Source organism: Macaca mulatta, chromosome 4, assembly GCF_049350105.2.
Source record: "Macaca mulatta isolate MMU2019108-1 chromosome 4, T2T-MMU8v2.0, whole genome shotgun sequence".
In the NCBI taxonomy this organism is placed as follows: domain Eukaryota; kingdom Metazoa; phylum Chordata; class Mammalia; order Primates; family Cercopithecidae; genus Macaca; species Macaca mulatta.
In genome coordinates, this window is record NC_133409.1 from 122,932,939 (window position 1) to 122,959,396 (window position 26,458).

Here is a 26,458-nt window from a genome sequence, read left to right on the forward strand (position 1 = left end):
AGACTGAGGGACAGAGAGGGAAGGAATCTAGTGATATTTATTGAGCTCTTGAATCCAGCCATATACTTGGATGCTTCAGTAATATAAAACAATTATTTTTAAAAAACCTATTTAATCCTTATTTTAGGTTACCAAATAACTCATTTATTTTTATTCTTATTCAATCCATAGTGGGTATGTAACTTCACTCCTATCAGGATAAGAGTAATAATTTATTTGCATAAAATTTTTATTACTCATTGAAAAGTGCTAGATTACTATAAAGATACATACAATCATAAAATTTTCTTTAATTAAATTGGACCTGAGAGGTCAAATATCTCGAGTTCCTATCATCTTGTTTGCTTACACTTATTTATCTATTTTGAATGCCATCTCTCTTCTAATACTTTTATGTTCTTTTGAAATATCACTAAATTCACCATGTACACATCAAATATCATTTCATTAAAAAAAATCATATCTTGCTTGTAAAACCAGATACCCTCTCTTTCTTCCAGTAATCCATCTGTACCCCTTTTATGTCCATCCTTTCTTTTGGTTATAGATGCCTTTCAAATCTAATCTCTCTTATTAAAGAATAGTTTCTTTGAAGGGAGGGATTTTTTACTTACTTTTGTAGCTTTGGAATGCCTAAAAAAATGACTTGAAGATTGCTGATACTCTGTCATTCATTATTAGCTTGGTTGATTTAAATCATTTTCTTAGGAAAATGGAAATATTTTTTATCATTTACATGCTTTAAATTCTCTATCCACATGGAAACAGTGAGGATAGTCAGAGGATCAGTATATCAAGTAGAAGGAAGTATCAGAGCCCTTTCTGGCTTCCAACGTTTTATTGAATTGAGTATTCAAAGAATTAAGATAATATATTCAAATAAAAACTCCCCACTCTTCCAAAATAATGTGTTCACTTTTAACATAATTATATAACCGTAATATGCCTTCTGAATAGCCTTTAATTATTCCCAAATTTGGTATTAACATTAGGATTACATTAGTACCCCAGACCCATTTCTTTGTATTTATGGCATCTCTGAAATGACTAAGTGGATATAGGAATTCTCCTTAAAGTTAATACACTAAATTATCTTTTTACTAATTTATTCATAGCTTGACATAGTTATATATAAAAACTTTAGTTAAGCCAGGCTAGAGGCATTCTTCAGCTTCCCATCTAATGCATGGAGGCTTCTAGAGAGCTTCTTCTCTACCCAAAATAACTTCATGCTACAGCAGAGTAAGGAATAGAATGATGCTTTCAGCCCCTTTCTCACAAAATGTATTTTTTACTTTTTGTTGCTCACAAGATTACAATACAGAAACGTCATTTCTTTGTTTTTTCCTATACATTTTTCACCACTTTTATCATTTGTTCTATTACTAATGTATTATAGTCATTAAAATGACTAACTTTAGACTCACAAACTTGGCATTAAATGGAGATTTGTACCCACTAATTATCTGATATACTGCCTACTTGTTTAGTCACGCCAAGCTTGATTTCTTACCATAAAATAGGTTAATCTGAGGATTCCAAGCAAAAAGAATATACTTATTATGACACCTTTAATTTGCGCTGCAAATAACAAGATTTTAAAAATCTGGTAAGGAATTTGCAATGAATCTATTTATAAATACTTAATTTTTAAATTTTGAGTAAATATCGAAAATGTAAACAACCATATTGAAAAATGCTGCTTTGTCCTTTACAATAGAGGAAGAAGGACCCTATTTAGAAAACATTTCTGTGGCTGGGGTTTTATGTGCTGTTCAATTTTAATTAGAGTAAATACAATTATGTTTCCTGATTAGGGTATATGCTGCCTGAAGACAACAGTCATGACTGTCCTAGTCATGGACATTTCTCCAATATCCAGCGTAAGTTCTTGACACATTGTGAGAACACAGTTTGTTGAATTAATTAATCTGTAATCCAGTGAGACAGAAAGTTCAAAGCTTCTATACTCCAACACTTGCTTAAGGGAAATAAATGGTAAGGACACTAATGAAAGCGTGAAAAAAAAATACTTTTACGTAGGTATTTTCCAAATGCCCTGAAAACAACCAGATGTATTTCCTATCACTCATCACTAAACTCCAATTTTTGTATAAAATATGGATACTCAGAATAAGGACTACTTTGCGCAGCCTCCTCTAAAGTAGTGTGTAGCACTCTGAATAAGTTCTTGACAATGTGCTATTTGTTACTGTAAGTGGCAAATAAAATATTCAGGAAGTGTCTCTAAGTGAAGACAATGGACCTTTTCCTACTCTCTCCTGTTCCCTGCTGGTTATTTTGTTAGTATATTCACTGAGGTAGATAAATCATTTGGGACCATGAAATGACTTTGGGAGTGGAAGTCATGCATGTCAGTGCAAGATAGAAAGAGCCAGTATTTCTGGGTTCTTCAGAGAGCAAAGCTACCACACTGGTCAGGGCAGTTCACATGTGTAGACTTTAATTTAAGGAGTTGTCTTACTCCCATTTGTGCCGCTGTAACAAAATATCTGAAATTGGGTAATTTACAACAAGCAGAAATGTATTTGCTCATAGCTCTGGAGTCCAGAAAGTCAAATATCAGTGTGCCAGCATCTGGTGAAGGCCTTCTTGCTACCTCAACATATGGGAGAAGGCAAGGGTGGAGGTGGGGGAAAGCATACGAGAGGGCCAGATTTCTTCTTTCATAATGGTACTTATCCCATTCATAAGGGTGGAGCTGTCATAGCCTGATCGCTTCTTAAATGTTCCACGGCTTAATACTGTTGCAATGGCAATTACATTTCAACATGAATTGTCAAGGGTACAAACATTCAAACCGTAACAGGGGATACTGATTTCGAAGTCAAACTTAACCATGAAGATACTTTTGGTTTTAATGCTGGGACAGTCAATTTAACATGCGGTCAGATCTTAGTTAAACTCACATTTATGCAACATAAAATAATTTGTGGATAATCAACTATTCCTATACTTACAAAAGAATATATTGGAAATCAACTTGTGAGAGGCAGATAGAGTTCCAGCAATTCATGTACTAGCTGGGAGTCTATAGAAAAGTTATTTTAACCCCTCTTGGGCTCAGATGACTCAATTTCAAAATGAGAGGATTGGATTGACTAAATATAGAAAATGTAGATTTGTCTAAACCTTCATGATGTAGGAGAAACATAAAGTAAGAGCCAGGGAGCCAGTGTATCTCTGAAAATCAAATAGCAAGCTGGCGAGGGGAGGTACTAGCTTTACATGAACCTGGAATAGAGAACAATGAAGCACTCTTTTTCTTCTAATTTACTTGCACCTTTTTTTTTTTTTTCCAGATATATCATTTTGGCTCACAACTGTGAACACTGAAATACCAGGGTCCAGAGATAGAAAATGCTGCCACTTTAAGTGTAATTTTACTTGCGCCCCCAAAAGAAGCCATGATTCTACCGCGATATTCTATTTTGACCCGTCTCAGTCCGAGAAACATGGTACACAACTTAAATAGCCGGAGTTATAAGAGGTGTAAATTTAGTTACGGTCTGGTCAAGAGACTTGAAAATACCCATTTATTCTAACAACAGAGAATAATTTTTTAATATATTGAACTTCTCTAATATAAAGTATTTCTCAGACTTGAAAAAATTGAAAGAGAAAAAGGAAATAAAGTATCACAAAAACAACCGTGGAGAAAGCAGCTGCAAACCCTAGGACCAAGGAGAAAAAAGGGAAGACGCTGGAATTATTACAATTTAAGAACTTGAAGGATGATTCCTGTGGGGGCTGGACTCAGGTTTTTGAGGAAGAAACGCTGACCAGCTGGTGTCAGAGGTCCCAAAAGAGTATACAACAAGGCTGAATCTGTAAGTGCCAAAAAAACCGCAAACAGGAATCAACTACTAACGCTTAGTGAAGAAGTAATGCTCAAGTAATACTGAGAGGAACAGGAAGCAAAGAGATAGCAAATAATATGGTCCCTTCTTTCTTCCTCAGTATTCCAGTTTCATCTAGCACCCCTTTTAGGTAGAATCTAATAGAAAAGCCAAAATATGATTTGTAGACTACTAACAGCCATATTACAAACCTGAGTGTAGAAGTGGGAAGGGAGATTTAAAGCTAAGAGACAATGGCTTAGCAATTGGCAAAGAGGAGGTGTGAAATTATAGAGGAGGATGTAACACAGGAGGAAGATTCATATTTTATGAAGGTGTGAGACTTAATTTAGAGCAGGTTTTCCAAGAAACAAGAAAAATATTCTTGACTCTTTTTAATAAAAAAGAATATGTGAGTTATTTCAAAATGCTTCATTCCCTCCCCCAGAGGGAAATAATGAAGAATATTAAATGTTATTGAGTGAAAGTTGGTATTTTAGTTCAGAAGAAAACTTTATACAAAGTGGTGAGTTAATACATTTTCCTTTTAAAAGGCACTACTGATTAAAAGGAGAGAGTCATAAATCAGTTATTTAAGCTAATTATTGTCAACTCCTTCATGCAGAAGTCTATTCAGAGGATCTTGCATATTTAACATTGCAGGGGAGATGCCCTTTTTCTTAATTGTATATTAACTGGCCTAACTAGATAAATCCTCCCAATTCTAAAATTCTAATTTCTCCGTAAGGGAGTATGAAATATGGTATAAGCAAAATTGAGGTTGGAGGTCATTGCAAGTATTCTATATTTTAGCTCTTTCTAATTCTCTACAACCCATCCACAATATTTAATATATTGAGCACTCAATTCCAGAATCTTCAGAAAGAAAATGGAAACATGTATTTAGCAAAATTGCAAAGAAAAAAACAGCACCATTTACCACCTCCTATTATCCTGTTTCAGTTTTCCTGAGGAGAGTATTTTCAGGGAATTTCCCCTCAGGGATGCATTTTGTTGATAATTTCTGCTTTTTTCACTTTTATTTTAAGCTCAGGAATACACGTGCAGATTTGTTATATAGGTAACCTTGTCTCATGGGAGTTTGTTGTAGAGATTATTTCATCACTCAGGTACTAAGGCTAGTACCCATTGGTTATTTTTCCTGATCCTCTCACTCCTCCCACCCTCCACCCTCCAAAAGGCCTCAGTGTGTTGTTCCCCTCTATGTATCCATGGGTTCTCATCATTTAGCTCCCACTTATAATAAGTGAGAACATGCAGTGTTTGGTTTTCTGTTCCTGTGTTAGTTTGCTAAGGATAATGGCCTCCAGCTCCATTCATGTTCCTGCAAAGGACATGGTCTCATTCTTTTTATTGCTCCATGGTATATATGTACCATATTTTCTTTATCTAGTCTATCATTGATGGGCATTTAGGTTGATTCTTTGTTTTTGCTATTGTGAATAGTGCAGTGAACATATATGTATGTGTGTCTTTATAGCAGAATGATTTATATGCCTTAAAATTTATAAATTACCCAATAATTTATATGCCTTTGGGTATATTCCCAGTAATGAGATTACTGCGTCAAATGGTGTTTCTGTTTGTAGGTCTTTGAGGAATCACCACACTGTCTTTTGCAATGGTTGAACTAGTTTATACTGCCACCAACTGAGTGTAAGCATTTTCTTTTTCTCTGCAACCTCGCCAGGATCTGTCATTTTTTGACTTTTTAATATTAGCCATTCTGACTGATGTGAGATGGTATTTCATTGTGGTTTTGATTTGCATTTCTTTAAAGATCAGTGATGTGAAGGTTTGTTTTGTTTTTGTTTTTTTCCATATACTTCTTGGCCACATGTATGTCTTTTGAAAAGTGTTCATGTTTTATACCCACTTTTTAATAGGGTTGTTTGTTTGTTTAACAATTTGTAAATTTGTAAATTTGTAAATTTGTAAATTTTTGTAAATTTTTGTAAATTTGTAAATTTGTTTTAATAGGGTTGTTTGTTTGTTTAACAATTTGTAAATTTGTTTAAGTTTCTTATAGATGCTGGATATTAGAGCTTTGTTGGATGCATAGTTTGAAAACCATTTTTTCCCATTCTGTAGGTTGTTTGTTCACTCTGTTGATAGTTTCTTTTGCTTTGCAAAAGATCCTACTTGTCAATTTTTGCTTTTGTCGCACTTGCTTTTGGCGTTTTCATCATGAAATCTTTGCCCGTTCGTATGTCCAGAATGGTATTGTTTTTCAGGGTTTTTTATAGCTTTGGGTTTTACGTATAACTCTTTATTCCATCTTGAGTTAACTTTTCCAGGTTTTTTTCAGGTTTTGTTTTTTTTTTTTTTTAATAGCTTTGGGTTTTATATGTAATTCTTTATTCCATCTTGAGTTAACTTTTGTATATGGTGTAAGGAAGGGGTCCAGTTTCAATCTTCTGCATTTGGCTAGCCAGTTATTGAATAGGATGTCCTTTTCCCACTGCTTGCTTTTGTCAGGTTTATCAAAGACCAGATAGCTGTAGATGTGTGGCTTTATTTCTGGGTTCTCTATTCTGGTCCATTAGTCTATGTGTTTGTGTTTGTATGGGTACCACTGTACAAGTTGTACAAGTTGTTTGGGTTATTGTAGCTCTATAGTATAGTTTGAAATTGGGTAGCATTATGCCCCCTGCTTTGTTCTTTTTGCTTAGGATTGCCTTGGCTATTCGGGTTCTTGGTTCGATACGAATTTTAAAATCATTTTTTTCTAGTTCTCTGAAGAATCTCAATGGTAGTTTAAAAGGAATAGCACTGAAACCTGTAAATTGCTTTGGGCAGTATGGCCATTTTTACAATATTGATTTATGGCTTGATTCTACTCAATTCTTTCAAAGGTTGTTTTTATCCAGAAAAAAAACACACAGATGGGAGAGATAGGGTTTTAGGGTATCATCCAAATAAGAATGATGTGCCATCAGAGCTGACTCTCCCTGAGACTAGTATAGATAGTTATACAATTGTTATAGTTATTCAGTTATAGTTATATTTGTTAAACAGTCATAATTAGTTTAGATTATATTCCATTGTCTTCAGTGCGTCACCATTGACAGGAGCCTGTCACAATAGGCACAGGAGTTTATCTGTGGGATTAACGTATCTATGATTATATTTTACTATGCTGGATAGGTCAGTACCTTTAGAAGTCATATTTGGGAACATGGATATTTACATGTATGTAAGTTGTTTATATTGTGGACTAGTTTTATATGCAGTTCGTCATTACTTTTGTTTCAGTTTGCTTTTATCTGGGTTATAACATAATTTAGCATGATGAGAGCTCATCTTAACCCTGCATGTAAATTATCGGGTTCCTGTGTAGTCTTACTGAATCTTTCTTGGTCCTATTCTAGCTTGCCTTTCATCAGTTTCTGTTACTTTCCTTAGGCTAATCAATCATCTAACAGGGTAATAGCTACCATTCTTGTGCTCCGTTAGTGTAGACATGAGTTTCATTCGGTATCCTTTTCCCTCAGTCTAAAGAATGTAACATTTCCGTAAGTGCAGCTTTGCCTAAAATTAGGTCTTGGCTTTTGCTTGTTTGAAATTGTCTTTATTTCACTTTTTACATTTTTTTCAACTTTTTAAATTTTAATAAATATGTGAATATTTAAGGTATACAACATAGTGTTATGGGATACATATATATGTGTATCTCATGTATATGTGTTATATATATAGTAAAATGGTTACTATAGTGAAACAAATAACTATCTCTATTATCTCATATTCACTATTATTTTTGATTTTTTTGTTTTGTTATAAAACTCTAGGTTAGCCGCTTTAAATTTTTAAAGAATTATAAAAGTACTCTTCTAGTTTCTTATGGCTTACCTTTTTTCTGATGCAAAGTCAATGATAATTTTTATTTTGAGGTTCATTCTATGCAATGTGTTTCCTTCCTCCTATTGTTATTTTTATATTATCTGTTTGTCAATGGTCCCAGAAGTTTGATTGTAATGAGCCTTGGTATAGTATTCTTTGTGCGTTATAGCTTGGAGTTCTTTGGGTTTTTTGATGATTGGTATACAATTTGGAACATTTTCAGTCAGTATTTCTTTAAATATTTTGTCTTCCCTTCTCCCACCTCCTTTTTCCTTTCCAGGACTTCAGTCACATGCATGTTATACTGCTAATCTTTTCCCACAGATCATGGGGGTCTGTTTATATTATTCATTTTCTCAGCAGTTTTTCCTCTGTTGTTCCATTTGGATAGTTTTATTGCTGTCTTCAAGTTCACCAAGGCTTTCATCCAGAGAGTTGCATCTGCTATTAAGTCCATCTAGTATTTTTTTAAATATAGATATTACATTTTGGGGGTTTTACATTTCTATTCAGTTGTTTTTTTTTTAACATCTTTCATTCATCTCCCCATTATGTGTGTTTTTTTTATTTGTTTCTCATGCACATTTATAATGACGTTTAAAGTCCTTGCTGGCTACTTACATCACTTCTCAGTTCTGTGTCTGTTTCCGTCTATTCATATCTCTCATACATTTTGGTCACATTTTACTTCTTCTCATGTCTAGGTCTTTTATTATTGGAGGTTGAAGTGAATATTATGATATTGAGGGTCTAGATTTTTTTGTTTTCCTTATAGATAGCTGAATTTTGTTTTGGCAGGTATTTAATTTAATTTACTTGCAGCTTACTAAAATTTCCACACTCTTACATTACCCCTTGCTGTGCCAGAGTCGAAAGTGCCTCAAGGCACAGAGTTGGGGGGATCATAGGGATCCTTTGCTTACTTCTCATCTCTCAAGAATCATGTTTCTAAAATATCTGTTATCTTATATTTGCAAAAAGTTGTTTTAAATTTTTTTTTCCATTTTATAGTGTTTATAGCAGAAAGTCTAATCTGGTATGAATTACTGTCACAGACAGAGTAGAGAAGATCATTTTAAAAATAACATTAATTTTTCCCAGGATATGAGTGACACAAGAAAATACAAAGTATTAAATAACTGGAACCTCAATGTCTCAGAGAATTTGAATGAGAATTAAGACTACCTAGCTATTGTCTCTTTTATTATTCAATCGTTGAAACTACTTTTATTGATTGTAGGGCATTTCATAAAAATTCTTTCTAAATTTATATTGAAGAATGTCATGGGACCATCCTCAGACATGGTGCTAACAATTTTGTTTTTAGTTGCAGAAAAAAAGATGAATAATGACTGGGCTGAACCCAGTATGAAAAAGAAGAAATAAAGAATCCCCATAATGAAGCCATTGAAATTACACTTGACATTTAGATGACACTCAGACATTTAGAAAAGAACAAGTTGAGATGGCTCTGAAAGTTTAACTGGAAAATGAGGACACAAATAAAGCTGCCTAACTGGTGCATGGGATAAAGGGGAGAAGGATCTCTGGGTGGGCTTTCACCATAATAAGCAGAACTTGTGTAATTGTGTCAAGAGGGCTTATGTAAGCATTTATTAGTAATAGAAGGAAGCTGGGAAAAGCAAGTATATTTAGTTTACAGCAAACTAGAAAGAAAGTACTACTATATTCAGATGATATGGAATATGGATATCCTAGAGGAATAAAATATCATTACCTGTAGTTAATGTCCTGCGGTCTCTGCCCTACAATACACACACTAAGGGAAGATACAGTTTTAGAGGCCCAGCAATACATTATGTGCTAAATGTTTGCATTAACTTACACATCTATACACCAAAAAATCACATGCTGATATGATTTAGCTTTATGTGCAGTTTTTAGTTATTTGAATACAGAAAAACAAAATATTCTAGCTTCTTAGCACAGGGAGGCCTGAGTGAATTAGTTCGCTGGGGATGGAAATGGAAGGCAAGAAAAAGAGAGAAGAGAGAGAGAGAGCTGATAGTAATGCATCTATTTACAGCAGAATTAGGTCCTAATCATGCCAAACCATTAGCATCACTGAGTGTGCCATGTACAAACTACTGGCCTCCTAATGCATGCTGAGAGCTCCCTCATGTATTTATCTTATATAATATTTTTGAAAAAATTATTTACATTGACATATCTTGGTTTAACTCATGCTTTTTATTTATTTAGTTATTTATTTTGCTGTTGTCCCAGGTTTATTGAAAATGTTACAGCATTACAGAAAGATTCAGCCAGCTCTATGAGGCATTTTGAAATTCATCCTAACATAGACTGAGTGACCTGCAGGTTGGACAGACTGCTTAACTCCAAAAGCTTCAGCATTTCTTTAGTGTGAGGATCCACTTCAGTGATCTCCTTATCCAGGGCTGAGACCTCAGGATGATAGTTACCTCTCCTTTCTCTCTCCTTCTCCTGAAGCTTGATGGAGATACATCTCACCGGGCCCCTCTGAATCGGCCTCATTAGATGTGTGACATAAACTGCTTTCTTGCTGCGGAGATCCTTGCTGGGGATAATGGCAATCTCCTCACGCACGCGCTAGTTCCTGTGGAAGTTGCTGCCCATACGATAACCCAGGTCGCCTTCTTCACGGTTTGGCTGCGATCGCGGCCTATGTTGGCAGGTCCTTCATCTAACTCATGCTTTTTGTTAATGATTTCAAGGAATATTTAATAAAAAAGCCATAATTAATGCTTGAGCAAACTAAATATTTCTCACAGCTGCAGTGCTCCTATAAAGGAAGTGGCTCAATTTCATTGTTTTCATGGGTTTATCAGAGGTTCAATGTTTAAATCAAACCAGGTTCACATTTTTAAAACTATTATTGGTGTCAGTTATGGATGAACCTACTAGATTTGGATACGAGTTCTACACAACCTGAAAAACACGAATGTTAACATTGATGATTGGTTATACTATGAAAGCTTAATTTGATTGCTCATATTTTGCCTCACATTTAAGGATTAAAAGGAAGTTATTCCTAAACTGACTTGCTTTAAAATATCTTGTCATGCTAGCACTGAGAAAGTCCAATTAAGAGCAGAGTACTCCAGATAAGAAATCTCAAATTTATTCCAACACAGTTCTAGTTATGTGAGGAATATTAGATTCTTGAGATAAGTTTAGATTAACCTTTATTAGTTCATTTAATTATTTTCTGTCTAAAGGTATGTTATCCAAAATCCTTCTAGCCACGATCAGCAAAGCTTTATATTAGAATATGTATGAATATGGCAAGACCTCTCTCCTGCTTTTTTGTACCTCTTGTAAAAGACACAGGGGCCCTTCTTGCAGGTCTTGCTATATGTTCCTGTGCTTCCTTTTTCTCTGTGCTTTTAAAAATCATATTCTCATGGCCTGCCACACACTTAGCCTCTCTTCTGTTTAAATCGTAATGTTTATTTTCTAATCTGACTCAAAAACTCTTTTTTCTTTAATCTTTGGTCACACTCTTGTCCTGCAATTACAAGAAAAAAATTGAACATATGTTATATGAAATATGTATACTTATATATTATTATATATATACTTATTGTATATAGAATATATATTCATATATATCCAATATGTTGGGTATATATAACTTTAGACAGAAAATAATTAAATAAGCTAATAATAGCTAATCTAAGCTTACCTCAAGAACCTAAGAATCCTCAGATATCTAGAATTTATTAGAATAAATTTGAGATTTCGTATCTGGTTAAAAAGAAAAGATAAGATTTCCTATCTTTCTACTCTGCTCTTAATAGAACTTTATCACTGCTAACATGACAAGATATTTTAAAACAAGTCAGTTTAGGTGTAGCTTCCTTTAAATCCTTAAATATGAGCAATAAAATTAACGTTTCAGAGCATACACAACCATTGTTAGTTAGCATTTGTGTTTTTCAGGTTGTGTGGAACTCATGCCCAAATATAGTCGATTAAACCATAACTGACACCAATAACAGTTTAAAAAATGTGAACCTGGTTTGATTTAAACATTGAACCTCTAATAAAGTCCATGAAAACAATGAAATTAAGCCACTTCCTTTATAGGAGCACTGCAGCTGTGAGACATTTATGTATACACACACATATAGTGCAAATATGTAATGTATCATAATATAACATTATTTTATGTAATAATATAATATATTCTTTATATTATATAAATAGATTTATATAATTATGTATATTTTATATATTTTATAAATGTAATTATATACTTGTCAATTATATAATTATATATACTTATAATTATATTTCTATATATTCTTACTTATATAATTATACAAGTATATATACTTATAAGAATAATATATATTTGTATATGTATATATAATTATATAATTAATAAATATATGATTATATAAATATATAATTATATATAATTGTAAGTATATATACTTATAAGAATTGTATATTATTCTTATAATACTTGTAGGAATATATTTACTTAAAAGTCTTATATGTATATATATTCTCATATACATTATTATAATAATTCTTACAAGTATATATATTCTTATAATATATTCTTATATATTCTTACATAATATAAGAATATATATGAGAATTATTACATTATATAAGAATATACTTTTTCTCATAAGTATATATTATTGTATTATATAGTATATAAATATATTATTGTATTATATATTATATAATAATATATATTATTGTATTATACATTTTATATAATTGTATATGCTTATGTGTGTATAATATATAAAAAAGCATATATTTAAGAATAACATTCTTATGAGTATATAATTTATATACTTATAAGTATATAATGTATAGTCTTAATATAATATATATACTATATAAAATTATTTATAATTATTACAAGTATATTGTGAGTATATAAGTATAAGTATATAAATATATAAGTATATGTAATTATATGATATATAGTATATAATAATATATAAGTATATACAAGATATTACAAAATATATACTTTTAAGAATAGAAAATATATAATTATAAGAATATAAATATATGCATAAAAGTATGTACATTATATATTAAATACTTATAATAATGTATATTATATATTATAAGGAACAGATACTTATGAGAATATGTTATATTATGTATACTATACATATATGTATAGTATACATATACATGAAATATATAATTTTATATACTTATAAGTATATAGCATATATTATATTATATACTTATAAGATATATATTATATAATTATGAGAACATATAATATACATATTATATATAATTATGTACAATATATTATATAATACATAATATAATATATAATATGTTCTCATAAATATATAATATATAAGTATATAATATAATGTATACTTATAAGTATGTAAAATTATATATTAAATTATATATAATATATTCTTGTAAGTATATTATATATCTTCTAAGTATATGATATATATTATATACTTATAAGTGTATATAATTATATGATATAGTATATATATTTACATATTATACTTACATATATACTTACATATTATACTTATATATTATACTTATAAGTATATATGAGTTCCACACAACCTGCAAAACACAAATGCTAACATTGATTATTTGCTATACTATGAAAGGTTAATTTGATTGCTCATATTTTGCCTCATATTTAAGGATTAAAATATATATATTATATGTATTTATATATAATTCTAAAATTAGCAGGGTGTAGTGGCCCACCAGCTTTAACTCATACTTTTTGTTAATGATTTCATGGAATATTTAATAGAAAATTCAAAATTAATTCTTGAACAAACTAAATATTTCTCACAGCTGCAGTGCTTTTATAAAGGGAGTGGCTCAGTTTCATTGTTTTCATGAGTTTATCAGAGGTGCAACATTTAAATCAAACAAGGTTCACATTTTTAAAACTATTATTGGTGTCAGTTATGATTGAGCCTACTAGATTTGGATATGAGTTCCACACAACCTGAAAAACACAAATGTTAATTCATAATACTATGAAAGGCTAATTTGATTGCTCATATTTTGCCTCATATTTAATGATTAAAAGGAAGTTATTCCTAAACTGATGTGCTTTAAAGTATCTTGTCATGAGTTATATATAATATACATCATATATTATATATAAATAAAATGTATAATATATAATATAACATTGTTTACATTATAATGATATATCTTTATAATGATATAATTATAATGATATATTATTTATATTATATGTAATATATTCATAAACTAATTTATATGTTATATAATACATAACTCTAATATAATTATATATATTATAAAGCATGAGTTGTTATATATAATATATTATATATAATTTTGCTAATATAAAATATATATAATATATAAATACATAAAAATATTAAAAACGTCATTAACATAAGATATGTGTTTTATATATAAAATATATATCATATTATATTATATATCTTTATATATTATATATTATAATCATATAGTTTACTTTCTTATAAGTTTATACTTATAAGAATATATATTATATATTATATATTATATATTATGATATTTATGATAAGTGATATATATATGTATCTTTTATTTTTTGAGGCAGAGTCTCGCTCTGTTGCCCTGTTGAGAGTGCAGAGGCATAGTCTCAGCTCACTGAAACCTCCACCTGCAAGGTCCAAGCAATTATCCTGCCTCAGCATCCTGAGTAGCTGGGATTATAGGCACATGCTACCATGCCCAGCTAATTTTTGTATTTTCAGTAGAGACAGGGTTTTGTCATGTTGTCCAGGCTGGTCTTGAACTCATGACCCCAAGTCATCCACCTCTCTTGGCCTCCCAAAATGCTGGGGTTACAGACATGAGTCACTATGCCCGACGTATATCTTTTTAAATTATATATATTATAATATATATTACATAATATATAATTATATTTTACATATGTTATGTGATATATAATATACGTATTGCATGTATTGATAAAGAAGTTCAGGAAAAATTTATATTTTAAAACATAAGAAAACTTTAATGGGGAGGCCAAGGTGGGAGAATTACTTGAGCCCAGGATTTTGAGACCAGCCTGGGCAACCTCATTTCTACCATCAAACAAGTTTTAAAATATTAGCCAGAAGTGGTGACACACAATTGTTTACCTAGCTACTTGGAAAGCTGAGGTAGAAAGATTGCTTGGGGTGGGGAGGCCAAGGCTGCAATGAGCAGTGATTGCACCACTGCACTCCAGCCTGGGTGACAGAGCAAGGCCCCATCTAAAAAAAAAGGCGGGGGGTAGGGGGAGAAGAAAGAAAGGTAAACAAAGAAAAAAACCTACGAATATTTTTGTGAGCCCTTTTTTGGACACACATTTTTATTTATTTTGAGTGAATGGAATTTATTCAAGTACATTGGAATTCCAAGCAAGTGGAACTCTTATGAAATAATTTTAAAGAAAAGCCAAAGGGTTATTGAAAATGCGAAAATGACTCCCTTATTCTTCTCTCAGCCATGTAAAATAACTTTAGTGGTTCTACATCCTTGCCAGCATTTTGTGCTCTCAGTCTTTTGGATTTTACCCATTCTAGAGGGTCTTTGAGTCTCGAGATCTCCCTCTCTTTCTTTTCTCTTGTTGCGACCATTGTCTAAGTAACTTATTTCTGTACATTCTACCTCTAAACATTTAAAAACATTCTAGAATGTTTCTCTGACAGTCCATAATTATTCCAAGTATGTCTTTGCTAAATTAAGTTTCTTGAAGGCAATGTCATTATTTCTTTAGTACTGTCATTCTTTAACCTCTGGCAACTGGCACAATTCCAAGCATGATCAGAGTCTGCTAAATATACATTAACGTTTTAAATTATAGAATATTAGAAACAGAAGCGACATTATCTTGGCAAATGCCTTGTTTTATAGCTACCGTACAGTATTCAGATTATAGTTGATATACAATGCCATGCCAAAATTACACAATGGCAGAATTCAAACAAGAAGTTGGATTTTTGTTGTTGTTGTTTTCAGATGGAGTTTCACTCTGCCACCCAGGCTGGAGTGCAGTGGCACGATCTCAGCTCACTGCAACCTCCACCTCCCGGGTTCAAGCAATTCTCCTGCCTCAGTCTCGTGAGTAGCTGGGATTACAGGCATGGGCCACCACACTACAGCTAATTTTTGTATTTTTAGTAGAGACAGGGTTTCTCCATGTTGGCCAGGCTGGTCTCGAACCCCTGACTTCAAGCAATCCACCCTCCTCGGCCTCCCAAAGTGCTGAGATTACAGGCCTGAGCCACTGCACCCAGTCTGAAAATAGATCTTCTAACCCTTGATCTAGAACATTGTACATCTTGTCAGGGCGCTTCTCTTCATAAATTGACAGTTTAAGTCTGACGTCTTTAAGAGTTCCAAAGGTGAGAGCATGCAGATCAGAGATCCCCTAAATAAGAATATATCCTCAGGAATGTTCACCCCCATGGCATCACCTAACCTGGGTGTGTGTTCTTAACCTGGGTGCTTATGACAACTTTCCATCCTGGGAAACAATCTCAAAACTTGTTATTTTTTCTGGTGATCACCCTCAGAGTTTTATTTAGAGTGTCATAATGAAAATAAGGGATTACTGTCTGTTTGTCAAAAGCTATAATAATTCAGTTTGCATTTGAAAGTTTTTGGCTATATGTTTTATTATATATTTTATTGGAATATGCCCTGAGAAAAAAAGGAAAATACAATTCAATGATTGGAAAGTGTAGCAACCACTAGATAAGCTTGTAGTGTGAGGTATGTCTTGTAAAATAAAGTTCTTAACTGGCTATACAAATTTCACGAGTACCAAAAATATGGATAGATCTGAAATGTGCCAACTCTATGTAAATGTCAGAGTTTTAAATTACTGTATCAGCATATATCGCTATTTTTTTCTAACACGTTTTTTAAACTGCTATTCATATCTTCTCACATATGATAAACAGTACATAGATTATTGGCAAAAGAAAATTTCAAATGTCTACATTTAAAAATCAGGATTAGGACATTTCCTTATAATCATAAGAATTCTCCTTTTTTTAATGTAATTATTACAAGGAATTTAGAGCATGCCAGAAATTATGACAATGATTATCACAAGCCCGAAATATGGGTAAAAATTATTTACTGCAGTACTTTTCTCCCTGAAAATCTATTAACTATTGCTTTGATTTATCTGTCCCATAAATCTTGGAGAGGATGCTTTTGTAAATATATTTTTCATAATAAGTGTATAAAGACATGTCTTGAAATTTGGCAGTGTATCTCATAGCATCTAAGCTCAGACACATAACTCACTTTTTCTGAAACGAGAAACTATGATCTGGCTATTCTCAAACGCTTAAAGCAATTTTATTGTTTTGCATTTTGATGACTCTGATGCAGTCAACACAGAATCTTTCTTTATTGTCACTGATCTGATTCTTACCAGTGCTGATCCTCTCCAAACACGAAGGTTTTACAGATCATTGTGTTGATCATGTATTTTTACATTTATAGTCCTCTAAACTTCATTGAAGTTCTTTCTGGTAGATTTTGAAACACAGACATATACTATAACATCACACTATGCTGAAATCTCATGACTAATGAATGTAAAATACCCTGTAAAAAAGTACCTAGGTAGATACTACCTGGTTTCCATTTAATCACTTGCTAAAATATCAGGCTCCTTGTCTGGGACTTGCAATATTATCCTGCAGTCATAAAGGTGAGGTGTGTTATGTAGTTGGGAACAAAAGAACAAATGCTATAATATCCTTTATGTACAGTTCTGGAATAATAGCATACCCTCAAGGTGAATTTTTTTTACTGATGTTGAAGATAAGAAATTTGGGAAAGCAAAATAAATACTGAATAAGAAACTGTAAATTCATTTCATTGCCAGTGGCCTGACAGTTAAGGTTACGACAAGACGTTTGTGTGGCTATAGCATTGTAATTACATACCTTAGATCCTCTTTTGGTTCCTACTTTGTTTTTCACAATATCTGATAGCAAGAAATAACACTACAGGATTTAATATCCAGTTAGTATTTATATCATGGTATCTTAAAGGAGTCATAGGTAATCTTGCCCTTTTAACCACTAGGCTGCAATACCTCTGTGTATTAATGAACACGATAGGTACTGTTAATAGGAATTTATGATTTTAAATTCTACAAACTATTATTATATTTGCCTATAACATATTAAAATTATTACATGGTGAGATTTTCAGGGAGCAGCAATCAGTCTAAAGTATAGTTGTTTTGCCTTTTGTATTCAGTTTCAAGGGATGTAGGAGGAATGGGTTAGTTTATTTCTGGTGTTCTGCAGCTACTCATGTGAATTGTCTTAATCTGTAAGCAGGAAATCGTTACACTAGTAACCAGTAAGAATTATTTTTAGAACAGCTTCCTGGGTTCTAGCAATGGAAGTGGTGGGCCAACAAGGTGAGTGGGTTCTTGGGACCCTAGGTGGTGGATGTGGCATGGTGATGGCAGTAGTGGTGGTAGAACAACCTTCTGGATCTCAGGCAGTTTCTGCCGGTGTTGGTGTTGATTGCAACGGTCTGAGAAGGCCTGTCCCCAGGCCCAGATGTGACGCATGTGGGTGGGTACACGCTGTAATTGTAGCTGCAGGTTGGGTGGGCCCAATCTCAGGCCCCCCGGAGGAGTGCTCAGGTTCCAATAGTGCCGGATCGGGCTGAGAGCTCTCCCAACCCATGGACAGCATGTTTGTACACTGGGGATTACAGAGCTGGGTCATGCAGGCATGTCCTTAGGTCCACTAGTGGGTGCTGGCCATGGTAGGCGGAAGTTGGTTATCCCTGGACCTCCATTGGACTGTTCAGGGAAAAAGGAGGTAAGTTTTGGCTCTAGTGATGGGAGGGCAGGGTTACTTTCAGTGGCTTTAGCTCTAGGCAGGTGGCTGGGAGCATGTGCTTTGGTCCCAGGTGGTAGTTTCAGGTATGTTAGCTACGCTGTCTCAAGGATGCTTGTAATGCATGGCAGCCCACTGCTGGGAATGGCAGGATCAAAGTCAGTGGCTCATATTCTGGGCTTGACCACAGCAACCAGCAGTGGTGGTTACTGCAGGTGGGGAATGTCAATAGGGCTCTAGAGATGTGGAGGTATATGGGCTGTAGGGCCCCTGGGCACGATGCAGTCTAGTGGGGGCTAGGCTCTCAATGTGGCACCTTGCTGTAGCTGCTTAGGACTTGGTGTATGTATGGGACCCATCATGATCTTCTTCTTTGGGGCAAGGCCTTCATGTGGGCTCCAGGTAGCTCTCTCTGTTAATGTCAGGGCCCAAAAGGGTCAAGGGTTTCTCCTGTGGTAAAACCGCAGGAGTCTGCAATAGGATTGTGGACAACTGGGGATGTCTCACTTCCTTTTCCCCACACTGGGGAGCATCTCCAGTTTCCCAGCAAATTCAGGCCAAGCAGGCTGCCTCACTTCCCTCTTCTTTGCATTAGGTGTTTCCTGTCACTCCTCTGTTGAATTCCAGTGTTATATCTATCTAATCTATTTGAAGTATGATTTATCTCCTCACTATTTTGTTTCTCCTTTTTAAATAAAAGGAGCACCAGATGCCTCTAGTTTGTCATTTTGAAGCCCCTCCTCAATCAGTTGACTTTAAATAAAGATTGCCCTTAATGAATTGGGTGGGTCTATTCCAACCAGTTGAAAGCACTCTGAGGAAGAAATTTAGCTTGTAGACTGCAGCACCAAGGAATGAAATCAAGGATTGTATAGGAGATATATGTTTCTATCAACTTGTAAAAGAGGATGCCTGAGGTCCACAATAACTTTAGTTTCAGATGTCTTTATGTAGTGGTGGGGTCTTCTTTGACCCTCTGGTCTCCTGATTTCCCCCATTTTTTCCTGTTACTCTTTCTCAATCCAGACTCCACTGCATGTCCTCTGCTCTATTTTCCCTTAGATTGTGGGTCTGACAAGAATGAATATTGATCAGTTTTCTCTTCTCTCTTCTCTTCTGTGCATAGTCTTCTTTATAGGCAACTTATATGTAATTGTGGTTGTAATTCTAACCATATGGTAATGATTTCCAAGTTTGGCTCATCAATCCAAATCTTTTTATTTTCTGAGACGTGGATCCACATACATAACTGTCTATCTGACATCTTGACTTTAATATCTTCAAGTTGCTTGAGAACTAACAGGCTAAAAACCCAAATCCCAACCTCTTCTTCCAGTGCTGCCCCAGGCACAGCTGCAGTTCCTTCATTGCCCAGTAACCTTGAGAAATCAGAAAAAAATGCATATGTGCCATTAAAGAAAAGTGTTGAGGAAATACATTTAGTCAGTAGAGTTAACCATAATGATATTTAGAACTTCTTCCTCAGCAAATCTGAATTTTAAGATGAAAACTTAAGCAAATCTTGTTTTCACTCCAAAAACAAGCTTCTTGATAGATAAACATTCCAATACTTTTATTTTTGAGTCCTTATATATGCTCTCAAAAACACAACTAATTTTTTCTTATGTATCATTATTCACAATACAGGAGTTAATGGGAGATATAAATAATGGACCTTTTCAAACATTATTTTACCTAATTCTTAAAACAAGTTTTGAAAGAGGTAACATTAGTACTTTGTAGATAAAGCAATGCAGGCATAGGAAAATACAGTATTTCCTCCATGGTCACACAACTAGGCTGCAGTAGAGCTAGGATTTAAATATAAACGTATCTGACTGAAGTCCCTGTGCTTTCAACTTCATGAATTCAATAATTGACATTCACTTTGCTAACCTATGATATAAGGCTAGATATTCAGAAATAGCTAATAGCAGTTAAAAATTGAGTCAGGCACTCACTTTATATATTCCTAGATATTGTAACATTATATATCTTCTCATGTAACAAAAAATGGAATTGAGATATTGATTTATTTTTATCAAAAATATTGCATTCTTATGTAACAGATCTCTCAGGCTGTCTTTTTAACTCAGAGTAATGTGCATGTCCACATGTTCACACATGTGTGTGTTTCTCATGTCACAATTTCTTTATGTTTGACTATTTTTATGTTACTCTGTGTTATTAGATTCTATAACCAATTTCTACTTTTACTAATTTTATTTTAAATAAGAAAGATTCCAAATTAGCTCACGTAAAACTGTTATTAACTTCCTATTAATTTGTTCTTCCAGATCATGACTCAATAAAATATCCTGTAGAGAAGAAATGAGAATATTTTCATATTTTTTTCTTACACACAATTGAAACATTCAGTAAGGGTTTCTAATATAAAACAACCTTTTTCTCTCATAGATTTCAAATTACAAACACCTCCCTTCTCATTATAATATAAAAACTGTCATCTTGTTCATTATAGTGCCACTTACAAGGAGCAAGGTTCAAATGCTTTGATTCTGAAAACATAGTTTTTTTCCCCCCAATTTATATGGTTTGGCTGTTTCCATATTTTTTCCCATCTTGTGTTTAGAATTAGATCATTACCAAACTCCTTATAGATTCTACTTTTAGTCACCAATTGTCCCTGTCCTCTTTTTTCAGTCCTGGAAAGGTTTATGCAGCAGCCTGTTGCAGAGCTGTGAATCAGGCAAAGTAACACAAACCTTATTGGCTAGTGCCTGCTGTTAGTTCCATGTTTTTGTTTTGTTTTGTTTTGTTTTGTATCTATGTTACATTATATGTGATTTTTTTTTTTTAACAGTGTCTTGCTCTGTCGTCCAGGCTGGAGTGCGGTGGTGCTATCTCGGCTCACTGCAAGCTCCGCCTCCTGGGTTCACGCCATTCTGCCTCAGCCCCCCTAGTAGCTGGGACTACAGGCGCCTGCCACCATGCCTGGGTAATTTTTTTTTTTTTTTTTTTTTTTTGAGACGGAGTCTCGCTCTGTCGCCCAGGCTGGAGTGCAGTGGCCGGATCTCAGCTCACTACAAGCTCCGCCTCCCGGGTTCCCGCCATTCTCCTGCCTCAGCCTCCCGAGTAGCTGGGACTACAGGCGCCCGCCACCGCGCCCGGCTAGTTTTTTGTGTTTTTAGTAGAGACAGGGTTTCGCCGTGTTAGCCAGGATGGTCTCGATCTCCTGACCTTGTGATCCGCCCGTCTCGGCCTCCCAAAGTGCTGGGATTACAGGCTTGAGCCACCGCGCCCGGCCTTTTTTTTTTTTTTTTTTTTTTTTTTTTAAATAGAGAAGGGGTTTCACCGAGTTAGCCAGGATGGTCTCGATCTCCTGACCTCATGATCCGCCCGCCTTGGCCTCCCAAAGTGCTGGGATTACAGGCGTGAGCTACTGGATCCAGCCTATATGTGATTCTTCAAAGCGATTTTTAGTAAGAAAACACAAGTAAATGGGCCAGTAAAATCAGAAAAATTAAGCAGATTCCAGGTATATGTATAAAAAGATGAAAACATCCTCTCTGGTCAAAATGTTTATGTCTATGCAATAAAGTTTCTACTAGCTTTTCATGTTACAATGGCTAAAAGATACTTTTTGGGGGGGGTAACTGCTAAAATTTCAACAAGAAATAAAATGTAGTAGAATTATACTCATTGTGAAGATTGGGTTTAGATTATGTCCATTAAACTAGGACATGGAAAAAATGTTTTTATATTGCTTTCACTTAGATAATAATACAAGAATGGCCACTATCAGGAAGAGTACACACAATTTTTTAAACTAAAATTAAGTTATATGTACTTAAACCTTATTTGCACTTCCCTTACTCTGTGTTAAAAGTAAATATAATGTGTCATTCTGAGAATATTTCACATACTGAATACCTTCTGGTCTCCTGACTTAACTTCAGAAAGAATTGATTTAAATTGTTCCATTTTGATATCTCTTTGGCATGGATAATTTGGAATGTTTTACCTTTTTAATAATTGAATGTATTTTAATTCAATTAGCCATGTGAGACTCTGGATCAACCATGTAGACTACACTCTGATGGCACATGCTAAAGTCCATTCAATTCTTGAAGCTCTCTGGGTCTTGTCTTTGGACTGTGCTTTACAGCCTAAATAACAGTAACATTGCCTTCCTTCCTTCAGGAAAGAGGTGTTTTAATGGCTGTGAAATGCTGCCTTGTTTTTAAATGCATAATTATAGGTTTTGCATTCGCCTGAAGATTTTAATAATTTAAAAGATGCTTTTCTAGTAATCAAAATGAAGTAATTTTTCCTGATAATTACTTCAGTCACTTTTAAAGAGTTAGTGATGAATATATTCATGCTGTGAAATATAAAAAGGTAATTAAATAGAATTTAGCGGTGAATATACTTTTCTCTCTCCCAGATATTGAAATCACTATTTATATTTAGCACTTGGGAGAAATTGATATTTTCTTAATGGAAAACAATAAATGGCATATGTTTCATTTCAGAAAAAAATAAAATGTATTAGGTTTCTTATTTTCATCATTTATGATTATAAAGTAGGAACAAACTGAACAGGTGTGGAGCGTCTATGACAGAATTATTTGAGGCCAGACTTGCACCTCATGATGGGAGAGAGACAGGGAATGAATGCCCTTCAAAAACTGCTTTCAGAGAAGCTTCATAGGCTGAACACCATATATAAAGAGGCAGAACTATCTCAGTGTTGATTCCAGACTTGTTCAAGAGAAGACGATTAAATATTATGAAGGAGGGGAGTACTAAATATTATGAAGGAGGGGAGTACTAGAGAATCCCTGCAATAGTTAATGCACAGTAATTCATCAAGTAGAACTAGATATTACTGCTAGCCTTCAACCTTGAGTTAGGGCATAGGGCTAGGTTGCATTCCTTGAAAGAAGACTGGAAAAATCAGGGCTTAGAAAAGGCTACTTAAACTGCAGATTGATATTTATATATATATAGGTAAGAACTGGGTGAAAATAAAGGAGAGGAAGTAAGAAGGTGCCTAATACTTTGGTTCTTTAAACTCATCTATTAAGAAGGTGTTTATTTGGAGGTTGGACTTGGTAGAGGAAGGCTTAGGGAATTGGTAGTGGTGATGTGTAAATGGAATATAATAAAATAAACCCTAAAGTGTCTTCCTTGGGCAATTAGGTACGTGGTCTTACTGGTAATAAGTTTATACAAGTATCAATCCAGAGTTTAATGGTCATGACTAAACAACCATCAAACATTTAAATCTGGATTATTTAATTCTGAGTTTTCTTGGAAAACAGAGCAGGCTGGGGCATCAACGGATGTTGTTATAGGTAAGCAGTGTGGAGGAAAATAATATATGGGGATCAAGGTGAAACATGAAAGACTTCTCTACATTCCTATAACACTATCTAACGGTACCCAGGTCTGTTCTGTATCTCAAGTAAATTTACAATTAAATTGCCTCATATGATTTTTTTTTTCATATGGTGAAGTCTCTCAAATTTTTCCTTTTTCTGGTAATAATTCCACCTTGCCTGCACAGCTACTTAGCTCTATACAACAGAATGTTAATGAATGCTATTTGTTTCTTTAGTGTAGAAGTTTCTAGAAATCCAGTATTTTAACTCTGACATCAGAGAATTGGCATTAGTTAGTAAAAATTGAGTAATCAAGAAAAATCACAATTTTGGAAAAAATATAAATAGACTTTTATTTCAGAGAAGACAGTGGCACTATCTTATGAGTCATGGAATTTGGAAGTGAGGGTGTTTTGTAAGACAGTCTTATGCTCTCATAGGTGAGGAAATTTAGGTTTTGATTTTTCCATATTCTCATCTAGCCAATACTGATTTAAAAATATTTGTGTGGCGCCAATTATGTGTAAGGCGCTGTACCAGAAATTAATGATGTACAGTGATAATTTTAAAAGTTATGCATTTTATTTAAGTTAATAATATTGTACCAATATTAATTTCCTGTTTTTGACAATGTATTGTGGTTATCTAAGCTTTAAGAATTGAAGGAAGCTGCATGAAAGGTACAGGGAAACTGTAGTTATGTTAACAGCTGCTTGTGAGTCAAACTATGAAAAAGTAATATGAACAAGCAAACAAAAACAGACATGGCGGCTATTCTCACAAATGTTACAATGTGCAAACTTGGACAGGACTTAAGCAAGCAATCACCAATTATATGAAAAACCTTAACTGTAACAAGTCCCGTGAAGCAAAACACTGAAACACAAGAGTTTTATGGAGACTTACACTAGTTAGAAAATCAGGAAAGCCTTCCTTGTAGAAGTCAAAATGCTGATTGAGAATTAACCAAGATGGAGGAGGAAGAGCATTGCAGATAGGTGGAGCAGCAGATGTCAATATATTGTAGTGTGAAAGGGGCATAAAGAGTTCACATTTATCCAGAGTATAAAGCAAAATGGGAAAGAATGTCAGACTGACTGGGGCACTAGATAATGTAGGACTTGTAGGATACGATGGAGTTTTAACTTTGTCCCAGTAGCAATGTAAGGCCTCTGAAAGCATCTAAGATGATCTTCATATTATATGGCAATTAGTTAACCTTGGGAAATACATGTATCCTCTTTACTAGGGAACTGAACAGGTTTGCATGACACACCAATCCTGTCAGTTCATGTGCATAAGGATGCACAGTGTATAACTCACAATCTCAATGCTAACCTTTATTTTTAAACATTTTCATCCAAATATAGCAAATACATAGAAAAGTATACAAATCACGAAATAATAGTTCGAATAGTTACATGCCTATGCAGCATCACAAGTGAAGAAGTAGAACATGAATCATACCCCAGGAGCCCCTCTCAGGCCCCTTCCTGATCACTTCACCTTCCCATCTCCCAACATAGGGCCACTAGCTTCACTTCTGTCGTGAAGCCTAGCATTTGCCTCTTTGAATTTGAATTTTTGTCCTCTTGCTTCTTTTTCTTTCTTTCTTTTTTTGTTTTTGTTTTTGTTTTTGTTTTTGTTTTGGAGACCCAGTCTTGCTCTGTTACCCAGGACGGAGTGCAGTGGCGCGATCTCGGCTCACTGCAAGCTCTGCCTCCCGGGTTCACGCCATTCTCCTACCTCAGCCTCCCTAGTAGCTGGGACTACAGGCGCCTGCCACCACGCCCTGCTAATTTTTTTGTATTTTCATTAAAGACAGGGTTTCACTGTGTTAGCCAGGATGGTCTTGATCTCCTGACTTCATGATCTGCCTGCCTCGGCCTCCCAAAGTGCTGGAATTACAGGCCTGAGGCACTGCGCCCAGCCACTTCTTTTGAATTCTTATGTATTCTTTTGCATACACCTTATTTCAATCAATATTATGTTTGTGATTTATCCATGTTATTGCATATTAGCAGCTATTTATTCATTATCTTTATTGTTTTCTCACTGTGTGGATATTTACTGATTTATCAGTTTTACTCTTGATGGACATTCGTGTTGTTTCTATACACTTTTAAGCATGGAATGTGAGCGTTTACGCCACAGTTTTCGTGTAGCAGGTTCATGTGTGCAATTTTTTTTTTTTTTAAAAAAACAATTTAAGCCAGAAACATAAGTAAATTGAATTATTAACCACAGTATTGAACAGATTCATAATATTTTAAGACACTGGAGAAGAATAGAAAATTAAGGCATTTCTTATAAATGAAAGAATTGAAATATGAAAGGAAACAAAATTTATAATTTTGGAATTGAGGCACTTAATTAACAATGTTTAAATCAAATGTTCAATTTTATATTTTGGTGATTCATATATAATTATGATAGAGATCTCTTAATTATATTTCTTGCAGAAAATGGATAAATAAAAACTTTAATCACAGTATATATGGTTAACAAATAA